At 43.3% G+C, this 16,870-nt stretch overlaps 1 protein-coding gene across 7 annotated transcripts in view; it reads left to right on the forward strand.

The window, feature by feature from the left end:
* The first annotated feature begins 1,561 nt into the window (after positions 1–1,561).
* CNOT4 (CCR4-NOT transcription complex subunit 4) overlaps positions 1,562–16,870 on the forward strand; it is an 81,025-nt gene continuing 65,716 nt past the window's right edge. For all 7 annotated transcript variants that reach the window (XM_027885785.1, XM_027885789.1, XM_027885787.1 and 4 more), the window contains exon 1: positions 1,562–1,922. The gene's annotated coding sequence lies outside the window, so the exon portion shown is untranslated. The remainder of the gene's footprint in view (positions 1,923–16,870) is intronic.

Below are 16,870 nucleotides of genomic sequence, written 5' to 3' on the forward strand. Positions count from 1 at the left end.
GCTATGTCAACACAAGTTCCACTGTTAGTGGAATGGGCATATTGTGCAACGCTATACTAATATAACTCTTGAAAATAAGAAACAAAAGTAAAGAAGAAAAAATTCATACCACTAAACATAATAGTTGTCCCCGTGCGTTCAGTGATAAACAGCTCTCTTTCCTACCAGTTGCTGAAATAAGTAAAATTCTCAGGTGAATATTGTCATGGCAAAAGTAGTAATAGCTGGTGCACTGGAGATAACTGATAATAAATATCCAAGATGAGGCTGTCTGTGGAGAGCTACGGATTTTGGGGCAGAAGAGTCTTTTTTTGAAAAAAAAAAAATAAAAAAGAGCCTTTTTAGTAGGGGAGAGAGCCTCTCCTTGAGATTTTTTGAAAAGTTGTTTCTGTCGAAATTACTTACAGCCACGTGCATGACAATTGAATTTGCCTGGATTTTGTAAGCGAATAGAGGAAACCAAGAAAACACCTTTTCCTGTGCCTTTGGCTTTTGTTCCAAAGAGGGAATGAACTTGGAAAGTAACAATAATAATAGCAGCAACAGAAGTCTGTTGGGCAAAGGGGCGGCGCCACGTGAGTGCCTTGCTGCCGTGGGAAAGCCAAGCCCGGGCACGGAGAGGCACCGGGCAGGGGAGGGAGGAGTGGCCACCCGGAGCGGGGCCTGGCAGGACACGGGCACAGCGCCCCGGGAACCAAAATTCTCCAGATTTTGCAGCTTCAGAAACAGAAGCAGCGAAGCGATCCTGCCACGCCAGGTCCTCGTTCTTGGAGCCCGTGAGGATGGCGGAGGGGAAACGACGACACAACACCAATTAACCAACCAAAAAGGAGAAAATGGGGAAAAAGGGGAAAGAAGGGAAGGGGAAGGGGAGAGGTGGCGGGGGTGCCCTCCCGGGGAACAGGGCTGGCTGGCGGGCTGGGGCGATGGCAGGGGCGGCACCGGGGGGGCGGTGGTGGGACAGCGCCCGGGGACAGTCCCGCTCTCCCGGAGTGTGCGGGAATGGAAGCTGCCCGTGCCGAGTTCCGTGGGAGCCGCATCCAGCCCCAACCGAGCGGCCGCGACAGCCGCGTCGGGTGTTCCCGGGAGAACTCGGCACATCCCACCCCCTGACGCTGTAGCCAACAGCCGGCAAAGTCCGACGGGGAGGCACACGGGGTCGCTTCGAGCTGGCGGGGGAAAAACCCCCAAAGGAACACCGATGGGAGGAATAAAATAAACACAAAAGTGAACAAATGAATGAATGAATAAATAAATAAATGCACCCAGTGCTTGAGAACCGCGCTTTTAATGCCCAGCAACAGGTGATTGAAATGGCAGCGGGTCTCCGGCCGGGGACCCCCCGGAGCGTGGCCGTTACCGGCCGTGCCTGGCCCGCGGCTCGGGGTCCCGACCCGGCGGAACGGCCGCTCCGGCCCCGCCCCCGCCTCCTCCCGGGCCGCCCCTGCCTACAAGCCCCGTCATGCCCCGCGCCCGTCGCGGCCGCTGCCGTCGCGCCCCGTTCCCCCTCCCGCACCACGCTCCGCCCACTGCCGGCGGCGCACGCGCAGCGGGGGCGGCGTCCGGGGCAAGTCTCCCCAATGTAAGATGGTGGCCGGGCTGGCAGCGGAGCGCCCCGAGCTCGGAGACCGCCCGTCCCTCGCCTAAAGGTCGTCGGAGCAACCTCCGGAGCGCCTGGCCGGCCGCCGCCGCACGTCCCGCCTCAGGAGCGCCGCGGCAGGCTTCTCCCCTCCGCTTCTCTCTCTCTTTCCTCGCCGCCTCTCTCCTTCCCTCCCCACCCTTCTCCTCCTTTTCCCCTCGCCTCCTTTCCCCGCACGCTCACTCACTCACCCACCCGCCCGGCCGCCTCCGCCGCGCCGGGCAGCCCGAGCGGGGAGAGCCGCGCACACGCACCGCGGGCCGGGCAGGCAGAAGGAAGGCGGGTGAGTGCGAGCTGAAGGCCGGGCCGGGGAGGGAAGGAGGGAGGGAGGGAAGCAGAGGCGAGGAGGAGGCGGGGGGGAGCCGGGCCGCTCTGGCTACGAGAGCGCCGCGGCTTCGCCGGGACGGCGCAGGCCGCAGCCCACCCGGCGGTGCAGCCCCGGGGCCGGGGGACGCGCCGGGCCGCTGCCGAGCGCCCGGGGCACCGGGCCGGGCGGGGAGGGCGCGGGGGCGAATGGGCCGCTCCTCCTCCCGGGGGACGCCGGGGAGGGGGCTCCTTCGGTGCTGCTGGCCGGAGGAGGCTTTATTTATCCCCTCCTCGCCGCCCCGGCGCCCTTGGGCCGGGCCGGGCCACCGGTCGCGGTGGGCCAGTGCCCCCGGAGCCGCTCGCCTCTGTCGGGGCAGGCCGGCGCGGCCGGGCGCGGGCATCGCGGCGTGATTCACTTGGAATTTGCGTGGAAATTTCCTCTCTCCCCTTCTTCCTCTTCCACGGAGCCAGGCTCCATTTCTTGTTGTGATGTGCACTTTTTTTCTGGAGAGAGAGAGAAAGATAGGCAGACAGATGGTAAATGGCAGCCTCTTAATTTTGGTGTTATTTTGGACAGTCCATGTAGCCTCCCGAGATTTACCTGTCAGTAAAATAACCTATAGGTAACTTTCCGTTTCCTTCTTGCAAAATCCTAGAAGCTCTTTCTATTTTGTGCATTGGTAGAAGCAAACGATAAGGCTGCGTGTGGGCTCTCTCCTGTTCCCAGCGATGGTTGTACAGCTCTACCTGCTAGTCTGAAAGGGAGCTGCTAGTGCCTTGGTCTATACAGTGGAGGGAAAATACACTAGATAATTATCTTTAAATGTTTGGTTACCGTACCAGAAAGGGTTTAATTGTCCATGGCTTGTAGATTTCTGTCAGTGTGGTAATACCAAGTATGTAGTTCATAGAAGAAGCAATTCTCTTCACATATGTTAATGTAAGCAAAACCTATCAGCTAGTTAAAGCTGTGGAAACTGTAGACCTGCAGATGTTGGCTTGCTCCTGTCCAAAAGTTGTAGAAGTTATGCTGACCAGTCACATGTTTACTGAGCCTGTACAGGTTTCTAACCCACTGTGTTTTAACTGTCTGTATTTTGTTTTAGCTTTGAAATGTCTTGAACATCCCTGTACTTTGACTTCATATTCTTGCTGTCTGACACTATCAGAAGAGAACTCATACTGCAAGAGGAATATGTAGAAGAATTAAATTTTTTTCTAGCTCCCTTCACTGCAAGAAAAGTAAAGAGCAAAGGGAAAAAATAAAATACAGGCTTATGAAGAGCAGGGAGGAAAGCAGCTGTTTGACTGGAGAGGGTGAATTAGTTTCAGATGGCTTACAAATACTCAAATATACTCCTAGTTTCGTAGCATCTCTGTCATAATGTGGTGCTCTAACGCATGGTCTAGGATTCAGCTGTGCTGTACCTTAGGCATTTGGAATTCTGTGATAGAGTTTCCGTTTCATAAACAAGACGAACACATGCAAGTGTTTAGAAATGCTTGGCAGTTGAACTTGGCTGAATTGCAAACTAAGCTCATTTTAGGGGAAAATATTGCTTTGAAAAGGAGAAATACAAGGATAAAATAATGTCATCTTTTATCCTGTGTGTTTCTTCAGGTGCCTCTTTATTAGCTTTTAAAATAATGAGTGTTGGATCCTAACAGCTTCTCTCTTTACAGAGAAAAGATGATGAGTGTCTGTCAGGAGTAGTGCTCTACTAGTTTCTTGATGCCTTTTGCTCAAAGTTTAGGAACGTCCTTAGAATGCCATCTAAATAAAAGGTTTGGGTTAAAAAAGCTGATGAGAGAGTATACTCAACGATGTGGCTTTTTTATTTAATAAGAAATGTTCTTTATGTACAGAGACAGGTTATCCTTTGTGGCTATTGTTCAGGAAAGTTGGGATACTCTTTGTGAGTTAAATGTTTTGAAATTGCTCTGACCGAGATCTTAAGTATGGGCCCTGAAGGCTTAACTCTGGTACTTATTTCTCAAAATTTTGCCTGCTTCTTTGAAATAAATGAGATTGTTTCAAATAGACCAGTTTGTAAGCACAGGTAACTGTTAAGTGACTGATTGTAGATTGCATCTTAGGCCTTGGTTGTTTTGGTAAAATGAGGCTCATCTATAGGCCTTAACACATGTTGGAAGGAAATTATTTGCTCAGCAAGACTGCTAGGATCAAGGGTGCCTAAACTTTCACATGGTGAATTAGTGCCTTAGGTTGTAGGAATCACCTTTTGTTCCGCTTGCAGTTGTGCAGTATTGCTGAGATAACTTGATGAGGTGCATATGTGAAAGACTGCATGACTTACCTTGTTTCAGTGTCCTGAATGTTTCCTCTCTTTCAAGATGTTTATGCTTTTTTTTCCCCAGTGTATATCTGGTTTGTCCCCTTTTTATTGGATGAAAGGGTGTGAGGAGCTAGTGCTCTATAAACAAATAGAACCCCCATCTCTCTGCACCCCACTCTTCTGGTTCTTGGAGAATAGTCTGGGAATTTATTCCTTTCAGGAGATTGATTAACATTTGTTAACATTTTAACAACTGTAAATGCTTTCCGGACTTGGAAAACTAAGTATAGCAGCAAATGGTTTGGCATGGCTTGAGATGCTGCTCAGACCTTCTGGTTCTTCCTGGAAGCAAATTGGGAGGGAGGGCAATGTAATAGTTTAGCAGAAAATAGGAATATAACCTCTATAACTAAAAACATGTATGTTTTTGGTTGTTGGGGGATTTTTTTGGTGGTGGTGTTTTGTTTTGTTTGTTTGTTTGTTTTCTGCATTAAACTGTTTGGATCATTTGGGTGCATGTTTTTATCAAACTGGGTTTTGTTCTGTTGTACCAGGAACTTTGATATGCTTGGTTTTGTCAAATGGCATTTTTCTTGTATGAGCTTGAAAAGGGAATCTTTACAGTTTTCTTAATTCAAAATTGTATCCAAGATTATACTAATTCAGGGAGCATTCAAAATACATGCTTTTGACTTCTAGCTAGCTGTTATTAGACTGGCTGCAACAGCTTAAAGGAAAGAATTAGTGTTTAAACTATTGATTTCCGCATAGTACTAAGATCAAGTAGGTTTTGTGACTGTATATTTTCTTTTCTTCCACTTAGCTGTTCTGGGAACATGACAACTCCAAGGTATTTCTTGTAGGAGTCTATTATTTAAATGGAATTTGTAAGTGTTTTCTAAACACACATGTACAAAATAAGGTATTCGTAAACTATCTCATGCATGTGTGTTAACAGCTTGAGGAAGCCTGCACCCAAAGCTATCAGGAGAATGCAGGCCAAGAGAATGATGCTTCTGCTCATCCTTTTCTGTGTAACCTGAAAGCTATGTACTATATTTTTATTCTGGAGCAGGATATGTCAGTATTAATTTCATAATGGTTAATCAATAATTTGTGTATTTTTATCAGGTACTTCATCTGTTGCTGGTTTTCAGATTGGGGAAAAAATAGGTTGGGGTCAGGATGAGGAGGATTTTTTTAATCTTTTAGTCACAAAGTTAAAAATAAAGGTGAATCAAGCAAACATACTACTGAACTTGGTGGAAAGCAAACTTGGATCTTGGCTAAGGCTTGTTCTCTGATCAGTGCTGTCAGACTTTGATCCAATTCTGTTTTCTTGCAAGGGAAGATGGGAAACTTCATCTGTCTATGATCTAACATACTGTGATCCCAGCATCATTCTTCTATCTTGATGTTGTCTTGAGAGGAATAGTTTCCTAATATGAAGTGGGTTCCAATTGACCACAAAATCTGATATAAAGCAATTGTACTTCTGCTTGAAGTGTGAGATGGAGGGTCCCCTGTTTTAGTGCAGGTCCTTGGACTGTCCCTCTCTGGGCTTGGAGTATTTTACTCTTCACGGCTTAGCAGTCTTTGATTGCTGGAAGGTAATGTTGCCATATTTTCTATTTAATCGATTGTATCAATTATTAACACTAGGAATTTGTGCTGGCAATTTTATGTTGTTGGGGTTGGTTTGTTTTTTTGCTTCTTTGTTTTTCAAAACAAATTAAGTGAAAGAAACTGCAAAAATGGCAGCACACCTCTCTCTTCACTTTTAACTTATTCTAATGAATTCTTCAAATCTGAAACAGACTCACAGAAGTTTTGTAGGGATGACCAAAAAAATGTGATAGGCGTGTGTACTGTAGTTTGCAATAGTTTTTCATCCCAGGTTTTATTTTGGCATGTTTTTAGGCCTTGTTTGTGGTAAACTGCAATATAATCTTACATTTCAGTCCATGAGCTCTAATATTTTCCGTACTTAACAGAAGGAGCATTTACTTTTCCTGGTGTGGATGTTCTTAAATGTTTTATTCCATCTAAGGTTCCATACAGAAAACTAGTAACTAAAAGGATACAATCTCACTCATTGTAAGATAAAATACACTGCATAGGAAGATTTGCTAACAATTTTCTGGCTTAATTTGTTTCAGGAACACTGAATTAAACAGATGAGATTTGTTTGAAGACAGACTTCATGTTGTTTATTGGTTTAAAGTTTCTTTCTCCAATGTAGCTTTAATGTGGATCCTGTTTGAATTGTGTATATTAATTTTAAATTGCAAGATCCGTGAACTGAGACACCTAGACTGTGAAATACTATACTTGCGGGTGGAGTAATTTTGTTATTTCTAAACTTATCTCCTGTTACATGTTACAATAAATTACCATCTTAAAAAACAGAATTTGAGTGCCGGACTGGGAGGAAGTAATTAAATTCCATTTATATGTGTTTTGGAAACTGCCTAGCTGAGGCAGTTAAGTGATAGAAGTTTTGATGAAGGTTATGTCCCAGATAGGTAAGTGTGTGGTGGCTGTTGTTCAGAATTTGTTTTGTAATACAGCCTAGAAATATAGAAAAATGGGATAGGGAAAGAAGTATGTAGCAGTAATCACTAGATGTGGGGAGAAAGTGTTCAGCTACTTTCTTTCTCTGTCTTCTCTCCGCATATAATGAATGAAGATAGGTACGTGTAGCTATAGCTGTGCCTGTCAGTTAAAGACCTAAAGCTTTGCTGTGATATGAAGATGTTACCTTGGGCTACTGGACGTTGCAAAAATAGAAACTATTCCCTCTCTCTGAATAGCTCCTGCTTCATTACATGTGACTGCTTCCTTTTTTCTTTTTTTGTTGAATGAACACTAGGGTTAGTCTTCAGAATTTCATTCATAAAATGTGTCCTCTGAGAGCTCCTAAACAAATATAAAATGAAAGACCAAAATTTGCTAGGTCAAAATTAGTGTTTATAGGTCAATATGCCCCAGAGTTAATTTGAATATATTTCCTTCAGTCAGTGTGAACTGTAGGGGCCCCTAAAGTCCTGAAGTTATGTTAAAAGCACTGGTCTGAGTGAGACCCAGTAGCATTAATCCAATTTGTCCAGTGACTTGGTCTTGTTGCCATTTATCATGTAACTGCTGCTGTTCTGAAGGAGCCTTCTTGCATGGGCTTCTATTGATCATTTAGCAAGTTGAATCCCTTTTCCTAAGAAGGTAATCTTTCTTTTTATGAAACTGTATCCCAGGTTAAGGGTCAAGGAATTCATAACTGAGGAACCATATTTGAGAAATTAGAGCTTCTTCCTGTCTTTGAAAGCTCCTTTGCTAATACTTTCATTTAGTAAAGCATATATTTAACATATTAATGTTGTGATTTCACAGTTAGTGGCAAACTGGTTCTAGAACATCAGGTGGTAAGTCTGAACCCAGAAGATGATCACTAGTTTTCTTTTACATAACTGTTTGTGTATGCTGAAAATATGGAAGAACAGCTGGGAAGTTTAAGGAAATAGCAGCTCTTACACTCATCAAGCTGTCTTCTGCACATGGGTAGTGTTGTCATCTGGCTGGATTACAGTTCCACTCTAGTCTTGAATAGTAGTTATAATTGTAAGTACGCTTCAAGGTAGGTTCATTCTCATGTTTTCACCAGTGTGGTGTCTTTCTCCTCCAACTGAACCTTTTTAGAGCCATTAATTTCTGAAGTTTTTGCTCATGGTTGCATTCTGATTTAACTTTGAGGCTTGTGATTCCTTGGAGGTGGGGCAGTGGCATACCTTGTATAAGAACTATTGCTCTGGTTACTACTGTAACCAGACCTCGCTGCCACCGTCCAAACGTGCTTGGCCCCGGCAGATGAACCTCAGGATTAAAGGGTGGGCTCAGTTCCGCGCACACTGTGTCTCACCTAAAAAATCCAATGCGCAGGCTGGAAGGTGTAAAGACCTTCCCTGGTTCTTCATTCGCAAAGAGACTGGCCATTTCACAGTAACTCATGTATTTGTATAGTATCTGATAGAAAGTTGTCTAAGAAAACACTATACCCTGGGCAGAAACTACTTAGAATTGGTTCTGTCGTATCTTCTGGGAAACCAACTAATTGCTTTCAAGTTCAGTGATCAAAAAGAGAACACCATACAGCTGTTTTTATTAGGAAACCTGCAGTGGCACGTGGCTTTTACTTTTTGAGCTTAGTTATATAGAATATAAGTAAAGTGAAGAGTCAGAAAACAGGTGCTTTGAAGTAAAATGGTTACTCTGTCTTTAATCATAATTAATACTGATTACCATACTTCTTAAAAAATTCTTTGCACATATATATATTAAATATTGAGCAGAGGTTAAGCAGAATTTGTTTTCAAACAAATGTAATTCGGTGTGATGAGGTGAGAGGGGCAGGTTCCTTTTGGCACTGGCAGTGCTGTAGTCATCCACTCGTAATAAATGAGCCACTTACCACCAGCTTCTGTTTCTGCTGTATTCAGTGTGTGCCAACTCTGAAAGCACGGTGAGGGTAACTTCTGTAGAGGTAGAGTGCAACATCTTTTGGCTGTACTTTTTTTTTTTTTTCCTGAGACTTATAATGGACTTAGGAAATATCATATTATATAGAAGTGCAGAAAGGAGATAGACTTATTGTCACTCTGTGTTTTATTTGTGTGGGGTTTTAAATTTTTTTATTTTCTTATGTACTAAATATGAAGTCAGTTATTGGAGAGCACCCCCTTACACAGAGCTAACATCACCATGAATGTTTGAGGCATCCCTAATGTCGTAATTTTGTATTTTTTTCTTCTATTTTTAAAGAAACTTGAATCTATCAGCCAGCTCTTCATCTCCTTAAGGCAGTTACTCAATTTTCTTATGAGTTTTGGATAGTTTGCATCTCCTATGGCTTAGGTTTCTCCAAAGAAACCGCATTCAGCTGCTCCTGATTGGTAAAAGCTCAGACTTGTATCTCTAATCTCTAGTTTTGAACAGTCACAGGATTTAAAGGTATGCTGGGCAAGTGCATTTGCAGTCAACTTGAACTTCTGTGCTTTTTACAGCATATATTTGTCACAGTCTGACAGATTTTTGTTTGGGATTTAATTCAGCACTTTGTACATACCAAGTGACTCCTTAACTTCACCTGTCTGAGTTAACACAGCTCCATGTATTTGATGTAGAATGAATTTATAAAAAATCAATAGTACACACCCTATTTAAATTTGTGGAAACTGATGCTCTGGTTTTGAGTATTTTACTGGATTGTTTCTTTTTAGAATGCTAAATTGATTTTCCCTTTCTGCCTAGCCTTTTTAGAAAATGACCTGGAAAACTATTTCCGCAGGTTACTTCCTAATGTTCTCCCTTTCCTTTTTTTTTGTTTTAAGGCAATTGCTTTATATATGACTGTCTCTAGAATTTGTTTACTACAGCATATAGATTGCTTTCAAGGAGTTATATATGTTCTGTTCCTCACTGAGATAAAAGTACTTCCTTGAATGCAAGCAAACAAATATATATTTCCCTGAAAAGTAGAAGCAAGCGATTGTAGCTTGTGTACCAGATATATGGGAATGGAGATTTATGATATGAGTGAATATTGCTCAAAGCAACTACCTTTCTGGATTTCTAGCAGGTATGTGAGTGAGTGATTAGAAGATTCTTTCATCCTCTGAAATTTTTCTATGCTTCTTGTTAAATGATTGGTTTGCTTTTTGAAATAACTCATAACATTTCAAGTATTCTCTGTAGAAGCCAAATGAACCCAAAAGTGTGATTGTGACTGTGAGATGGTAGACATTTGTACTGTTTTCTGTTGACTCAGATGTCAGTGAATGTTACTGAAGCAGCATCCTACTCTTGTCTGAAGCAGATGATGTCCTAAGCATAGTATTCCTATTTTCTGTACTTAAACTGAACTCTTGAGTTAGTATTTTTCTTCAGCCAATAGAACTCATAGATCATTGGATTTATTTGATACTGCATTTTAATTAGATGTACCTTTTATGTTATCCAACTGTTTCCTAAATTGCTAAAAGAAATACTTTGTCTTGAATTATGTGCTACAGAATTTCAGGTTTTAGAGAAGCTTCACCCTTTGTCATTTTTAGCATGGAACAAGAAATAAGCCAGAGGCTTAATTTCCACCTACTTTCCGGTAGTGCCACAAATTTGAGCACAGGACGTGTGCTATATTCAGAATAGGCTTTACCTTCCAGGTACCCACTGAGGAAAAAGCTGATATGGTCCAGTTATTAGCTACAGGGACTCATGCTTTAGTTACTTTTTCACTCTTGAAAAATTCTAAGTGCCTGTACCGTGGTGTAACTGTTAATGTGTCTTTAACGTGGAAATGGGCCTGTATGTATTCAACTTCTGTTGTAACTTTACAGTTCCACTGTACTTTGTGTATTTACATGCTGAGACTGTTATATTGTAGAACAGCAGTCCTCACGGTAGGGAGTTGTTATAATAAACATTTTTGAAGCCAATATTGCAAATGTAGGCTTGTTTCTATGTTTCAGGCATGTTCTGTAACTTCATTATAGTCTAAATCTATTCCAGTAAAGTTTACTACTTAAATGTTTGTAGGATCACAGCCTTAATTTGTAGTATTTTGGTTTTCTGCCTTAAGCACTGCCTAAATGCAATTAAATTCTAATGGATTGCTGTGTTGCCTTTTAAAATGCAAAGTATAGACAAGTTCATAGAATCACAGTGTGGTTTTGTTTGGAAGGGACCTTAAAGATCGTCTCATTCCATACCCCCTGCCATGGGCAGGAACACCCAGTTTGTTCAGAAAGCCCCCATCCAACCTGGCCTTGAACACCTCCAGAGATGGGACATCCACACTTCTCTGGGCAACCTGTTCCAGGCCCTCACCACCCTCATTGTGAAGAATTTCTCCCTAATATCTGATCTAAATCTACCCTCTTGATTTAAAAGCTTTACCCCTTGTACTATCACTTCACATCCTGATAAAGAGTCCTTCTCCATATTTCTTGTAGGCCCCCTTTAGGTTCTAGAAGGCTGCTGTAAGATCTCCCTGGAGCCTTCTCCAGGCTGAACAATCCCAGCCTCATAGGAGAAGTACTGCAGCCCTGTGATCGTCTTTGTGGCCCTTCTGTGCACCTGCTTGAGCAGTTCCATGTCTTTATTATGCTGGGGGCCCCAGTTAGTTATTCATCTAATAATATTCTGCCTCCCAGTTGTTTAGTGTTCATTTGCCTGTGGCTTAAACTAACTTGGCTCTCCTTATTTGACACCCTCTGTGGTGAGGGGTAAGCATTGTCACTTCTTGCAAAAGTCAAAATTACCTCTTTCCAGTTATATGACTGTAAAGATATTAAGAGTATGAATGGCTGAGAGTGAATCTGAGGCCAGTGACTCTGTTGTTTCACAAGTTTTAAGATGAGGTTGAAGAGAATGATCAAATCTTCCTCCTTCCATATGTTTCTTCTTGGTTTCTCAAGTATTCTGAAGAATTATTTTAAGCTGGTGCAAGGATTTTTGTGTGTGTGTGTATTTTTTTTTTTTTTAAGTGGGCTGGATGAGGAGTACAGACCTTTCTCTGATATATTTTCTCCCCTTTAGCTGGAAATGAAATATAGAATGTGGGTTTTCCAGAGAGAGAGATGGAAGTCTGTAGAGAAGATTGCTTTTCTTCTGTTAAGGAAGCATCACTGCTTCTTCCAGTATCTGTAGCTCCCCATCTATTCTTTTGAGAAATAAGTACTGGAGCACGTATCAATTAGTGATAAGAGGTATGAAGTAAATCTTGAGATACATCTCCTTTTTCACTCCTTCCCCTCATGTCTGTGGGATTTCTTGACTGACTAGCCATGACATGGATTTTCTGGTGGTTAATAATTCCTGATGTTTCTTGCTTCATCAAAGAGTGAGTGACTGTGTCTGAAGAGCTGTTACTGTCCTGAAATACCTTATTACTAGTATGATAAGTAAATCTGGAGGATTGGGAAAACTGATAGAAGAACTTGTTGCTTGAAATTTTCAATAGGGGACTTCACCTAATCAGAAATTTACCTGAGATGCTGAAGTGCTTGTGATGTCTTTGTTAATGTTTTCATTTTCTTTCTAACAGTGGTTTAGACAGCAGTCCTAATAATGTACTCTTATTCTCCTTCCTGATAACTTTTTGATCTATGTACTTTGAGGTTGGGTTGTTGGTTTGGTTTTTTTGTTGTAGGTTCACCCTCTGCCTCCCACTGGGGTGTTTCCTTCCCCTCCTCCCCACCTTCAGTTCAGGACATCTTTTCTTTTTCCTATGTATCCAAACTTGTGTACATGTGTATATAATGAGCCTGTAAGACTACAGCTCTTTGTTCAACTGGATGATTTTTTTTTTTTAAGAAGTTCTTCCATATCTCTTAATTCTAGTTTAGAAACAGATCTGCAGGCTGAACAGCAGATGATGGTCTCTTTAGAGTTGATGTACATTCCTAGAGAGGGATTATAGTGAGCCTCGAAAGGCAGTGTGTAACTCATTTTAGCTTATAGTAGAACAGATTTTAGTGTGAGGTCTTAGTTCCTGCAGTTGTATCTGGGGAAGTGTGGGGATGAAGATAACAGCCACTCTAAATCAAAACATTTGTGATGGAAGACTTTAGGTTTAGCAGTTGTGTATGAGAAGTAAGAGTTTGCTAGAATTCTGTCAGTTGTTAAGGAAATGGGTCTTGAGGCTGCAGAAGAGAAGGCCTTGGGAAGCAGGAGGAACTCATAGCAGCATTACAGTACCAATAGGCAGACTATTGAGAATACTGACCCAGGATCATTACAGCAGCATGTGGAAGGCAGGCAAGAGACAGCAGGCATGCATTATGTAATATATAATAACTCAATTTATACCACATATAATAACTGCATTTAAGAAGAACATGTTTCTCCATGTAGTGGGACAATTGTTGGAACAGGTGAAAGAGATTCTGTTGTGTCCAGCCTTAGATTGTTTGATGTGCACTGGATAAAACCTTGTGTAATCTAGACTAATTTTGCTGACCTTGCTTTGAGAAGGAGGTTGACTAGAAGACTCTAAAGATCTTTTCCAATTGGAATTATTCGGTGAGTCTGTAGCAAAAAAAAAAATGTAACACTCCTCAACTTCATGAATAAATTGTCCGTGTTAGAGCTTGAAACTAAGAATCAGTAATGAGCCTATAAAATCTCATAAGGTTTAATAAGACCAAGTGCAAGGTGCTGCACCTGAGTCAGGGCAACTCCCAGTATCAAGTACAGACTAGGGAATGAAGGAAGAGCAGCCCTGCAGAGAAGTACTTTGGGGTGCTGGTGGATGAGAGACTGGAAATGACCCAGCAATGTGAGCTCGTGGCCCGGAAAGCCAAGTGTATCCTGGGCTGCATCAAAAGCAGCCTGAGCAGCAGGTCAAGGGAACAGGCTCTGCACCTCTGCTCTGCTCTAATGAGATCCCACCTGCAGTGCTGCATCCAGCTGTGGGGCCCTCAGCACAGAAAGGATATTGGCCTTTTGCAGTGAGTCTAGAGGAAACCACCAAGATGATTAGATGGATGAAGCACCTCTGCTATGAGTAAAGGCGGAGAAAATTGGGATTGTTCAGCCTGGAAAACAGAAGGCTTAGGGACGACCTAATTGTGGCCTTCTGGTACTTGAAGAGAGCCTCTAAGAAAGATGAAGACGAACTTCTTACAGGAGCATGTAGTGACTGGACAAGGGGGAATGCTATCAAACTGAAAGAGAATAGGTTTGGACTAGATATTAGGAAAAAATTGTGTTCTGTGAGGGTGGTGAGGCCCTGAAACAGGTGTCCAAGGGAAATTGTGAGTGCCCCATCCCTGGAAATTTTCAAAGCCAGGTTGGATGGAGCTCTGAGCAACTTCCACTAGTGAAGGTGTCCCTGCTCATGGCAGAGGTGTTGGAACTAGATGATCTTTTAGATCCCTTCCAACCCAGGCCATTCTATAGTTCTGTGTTAAAAGCCTTAAAGCAGATAGTGTGGCTTCAGTGGAAATGCAAGAAGGCTTTTTAAACTTAAAGATGCTGCTTGATGTGAATACTGAAGCTTATTGATGTAATACAGAAGATAACTGAATCTCTTGCACTGACACAGGATGTTTGTTTTCGTAAAGTTCAATCTGGTTGCCTAAAAATTCAGCAATGAAGTGCTCCAAAGGGAAAGGGAAAATACCAGGCTTGCCAGTGATAAGCAATGGGACGGCGTGCCTAAACCTTAGCAAATAAGCAGTAATAGGATCCCTCAATCAGCTTCATGCGGTGTTGGTTACAAAGTACCACACCTGAAGTGTTCCTGCGCTAATGCACACAGCATGAACTACAGATAAGACTAGTCCAAAGTATTGTCCCAGTCCCAGAGATTTGATATCATTTGCATAAGTGAAACATGGTGGGATCAGTCTTGAGGTTGGGTGTGCCCTGTTGGGTGGTTACGGGCACTTCAGGAAGGATAGGCGGGACAGAAGAAGTGAGAGGGTGGCATTGTGTGTAATGGAAGAGAGCTCACAGTTGGTGATGGCACAGTTGAGAGCCTTGATTCTGGGTAATAGTCAAGGGACAAACAAATTATGTAGATGTCATCCTGAGAGTCTACTACAGACCTCCCAGCCAGGACGATGACTCTGAATTATTCTTTGGGGAACTAAGGGACACTTTGCAGTCAACTGCCCTTGTCCTTACGGGGACTCCAGCCTGCTAGAAATTACTGGGAAGCAGCTCACAGCTAGTACAACCCAGACCAGAAGATTCCTAAAAATCCTAGTTGACAACTTCGTGGAACAGGCCCTAAGGGAACCGCCTCAGACAGTGCCCTTGTTGATCTGCTGCTTGTCAGCAGACTCGTGAGCAAAGTGGAGATTGGCGGTCATCTTGGCCACAGCAACCATGAAACTATCGAATATAAAATCTGTGTTGACAGGAGGAAGAGTGCCAGCAAAACCTCAACTGAGGACATGAGGAGAGCAGACTGCAGGCTGCTCAGGAACTAGTGAAAGCCCCTTGGAAGATGTTTTTGCACGTGCTGGAGCCCATCAGTGCAGCTCTAAACACTGTCTCCTAAGGGCACAGGAGCATTGGTGAGCAACTGGCTCACAGGTTGGGCACAAAGGGTTATATTGAAGGGGATATCATCAGGCTGGTGACATGTCACTGGTGGGGTTCTGCAGGGCTCCATCCTCAGCCCAGTTCTCTTCAACATCTTCATTAATGATTTGGACACAGGACTCCAAGGAACACTAAGTTTGCCAACAACACTAAATTGGGAGGAGCTGCTGACTCCCTCAAGGGCAGAGAGGCTCTGCAGAGACCTCAAACAATGAGATGAGCAATTCCCTGCCATATGAGGCTTAACAAGGGCAAGTGCTGGATTCTGCCCCTGGGATGGAGCAGTCATGGTTGTCTGTACAGATTGGGAATGAGAAGCTGGAAAGCAGCAACAGAAAGGGACCTGGGGGTCCTGGTCAATGGCCAGTTGAATGTAAGTCAGCAGTGCCCTGGCAGTCAGGAGGGCCAACCATGTCACGGGGGGCATCAGGCAAAGCATTGCCAGCTGGTTGAGGGAGGGGATTGTCCCTCTTTGCTCTGCACTGGGGTGGCCTCACCTCGAGTATTGTGTGCAGTTTTGGGCACCACAATATAAGAAAGAGATTAAGCTGTTAGAGAGTGTCCAAAGGAGGGCCATGAGGATGGTGAAGGGTCTTAGGAGAAAGCTGTATGAGGAGCGGCTGAGGTCGCTCAGTCTGTTCAGCTGGGGGAAAAGGAGACTGAGGGGAGACCTCATTGCAGTCTTCAGCATCCCTATGAGGGGAAGAGGATGGGCAGGTACCAATCTCTTTATTCTTGTGACCAGTGACAGGACCCAAGGAAACAGCATGAACCTGAGTCAGGGTAGGCTTAGGTTTGATATAAGGAAAAGGATTTTCACCTGGAGGGTGATTGACCACTGGAACAGGCTCCCCACGGAAGTGGTCATAACACCAAGCCTGTCTGAGATGAAGAAGTGTTTGAACAATGCTTTCAGGCACATGGTGTGATTCTTGGGGTGTTGTGTACCAGGACCAGGAGAAGGATTCCATGATCCTGGTGGGTCACTTCTGACTCAACATGTTCTTTGACTCTGTGAGCTTTTTGATACCCTGTCCATGGTACTGCAGGTTCAGGCTTTTCCCTTCCCCAACAGTAGTCAGACTGAGAATGTGCTGGAATAAAAGTGATTTAGTTTTGGAGTTGGACTAAGTTGTGTGTGTGGTGGGATTTTTGTGGGTGTTTTTATTCCTGTCTCTCCTGTGAGGTTTTTCTTCTAGCTTGTCCTTCAAAACCTCAGGAATAGCAACAGTGCTGTATTTAGCTAAATGCTCATTTTCTAGTTGTGTCTTCGTAAAATGCGGAAGAAACATCTTTACTTCACTGTTGGCTAAAAAGCACTATTTTGATAATCCAGAACAATTTATTCAATCTGTAACTGCAAGTACACTATGATTTATCTTGTAGCAGAACTTTAAAGTCTTTATACCTTTAGCTTTCTTGTGATGCTTAGGAACACAGACAGACCCCCAAATGAAAGGTAAAGTTAGGTGTTAAGCATTGTTTTGGTATTTCTGCAATGTGTCTTGGGAGAGTGAAAGAAATC

The sequence above is a fragment of the Empidonax traillii genome, unplaced genomic scaffold, assembly GCF_003031625.1.
Source record: "Empidonax traillii isolate 1590-97213 ecotype Southwest subspecies unplaced genomic scaffold, ASM303162v1 scaffold172:size1107868, whole genome shotgun sequence".
NCBI classification, from domain to species: Eukaryota; Metazoa; Chordata; class Aves; order Passeriformes; family Tyrannidae; genus Empidonax; species Empidonax traillii.